Here is a 1,714-nt window from a genome sequence, read left to right on the forward strand (position 1 = left end):
GTTTGGGGCCGGTGGCGACCCGCAGGACGGCCGACAACTCGCTCGTTTGGCGGGGCGATGCAAGGTTAGGCGAACTGGGCGGTAACTCGGGTTAGTCGAGGGGACTTCGCGGTGGACAGGGGGGTGCGAATCCGGCCGGGCGGCCCTTCGATGGAGCCTGGTGCAGGGACATTCAATGGGATGAGCCGCGCTCGCCGCGGAACCTTCGAGCGCCGCTACTCAGCAAGTAAACGAGAGGGAGCTGCGCCCGGCCTCGTAAGACGCCTCTTCTCCGGTGCGAGCGCCCCGACGCCGCTGGCCGCCGCCGCCGCCTTGCCGCTATCCCGCCGCGCGTTTGGGGAGGGAGGGCGACCCGTAGGACGGCCCGCCGACTACACGACCGTTTGGCAGAGCGAGTGCAAGGTTAGGCGAGCTGGGCGGTAACTCGGGTTAGTCTGGGGAGACTCGCGGTGGACAGGGTGGCGCGAATCCGGCCGGGCGGCCCCATCGATTAAGCATTGGTAGGGAGCCGAGGATGAGCCGTGCGAAGTGGCCTCGGAGGCGGTCCGTGGGGGACGACGGGGGGGGACGGGCGTCGGCCCTCCGGCCCGAGCAGAGAACGTTCGGTCACCCAAGCGGGAATCTGCGCCCCGGCCCGAGTCGGACTCGGTCGGTGCGGCCCGCTGAGGCCCTCAACTATTCCCGTACGCGGGGGTCGGGAGCTGCGGCGCTGCGCCGGCGACTTACCCGCGCGAGGCACGCACTGCGTGCGGCCAGGATGCGGAGTTGGATCGGCGCTGGTTGGGAACCCTCGGGGAACGAAGGCGGACGGCGGCCAGCCGGCGCCGACGAACCCGTCGGGGAGGGGGCTGGTGGCAGGCGCGATCGGCACTATTGCTGACTGCCGGGAGGGAAGCTGCGCCCCGGCCGAGTCAGACTCAGCCGTTGCGGCCCCCCCGAGCCCGCAGCGCGTAGCGCGGAAGCCATACGCCCCCCCGATGCGGAGCGACAGACGCCCCCGCGACCGCGGTTGGTCGGGAAGGCTTTTCGGATAGAGGTCGGACGGTGTGTGTGGACGGCTTCCCGTGGTGCCGCCGCTATCAAGCCGGAGGGTTTGAGAAACGACATTCGCGGAAGGACCGGCGCGGCCGGCGGACGCTCGCACGCGCGGCGCCCGACACTCAGCCGCTCGCTCGGCCTCCGTGGATCGTGGCTAGGTGGGATGGATGCCAAACCGGGTCGTCTCGGTCTCGCCGCAGTACGGTCGCGCCGGGGCCTGCGGGGCGGCGCGGGGAGCGCACGCTCACGCGGCGGCCGGGGCGCTAGAGTGCGACCCGCAGTGGGTAGGAACCGTCCACCCGACGTCGGACGAGCCGAGGCCGATGGGGGCCCTACCAAGGCGGGTCATGAGTGCCAGTCGGTCAGTTGGGTGAGGGGGTACTCGGAGGCCCGCCGGGAGCAGACGGGCGACCGGGGATGGGGGGCGTACGCGGGCGGGCGCCGGGAGAAGACGGCCCGTCCGGGGTCGAATCTCGGCCTGTGTTTTCGGAGCCGGCCGGGCATCACGCTCCCTCCTTGGATGGACAACATTCGTAGTTGACACTTTGTGTCATTTTATCCGAGCGGGCGGGCGCCTCGAGAGGCGGACCGTCCGGGGCGACTCTCGGCCTGTGTTTTCGGAGCCGGCCGGGCCTCACGCTCCCTCCTTGGATGGACAACATTCGTAGTTGACACT

Source organism: Syngnathus leptorhynchus, unplaced genomic scaffold (assembly GCF_054491065.1).
Source record: "Syngnathus leptorhynchus isolate UIUO unplaced genomic scaffold, UIUO_Slep HiC_scaffold_461, whole genome shotgun sequence".
Classification (NCBI taxonomy): Eukaryota; Metazoa; Chordata; class Actinopteri; order Syngnathiformes; family Syngnathidae; genus Syngnathus; species Syngnathus leptorhynchus.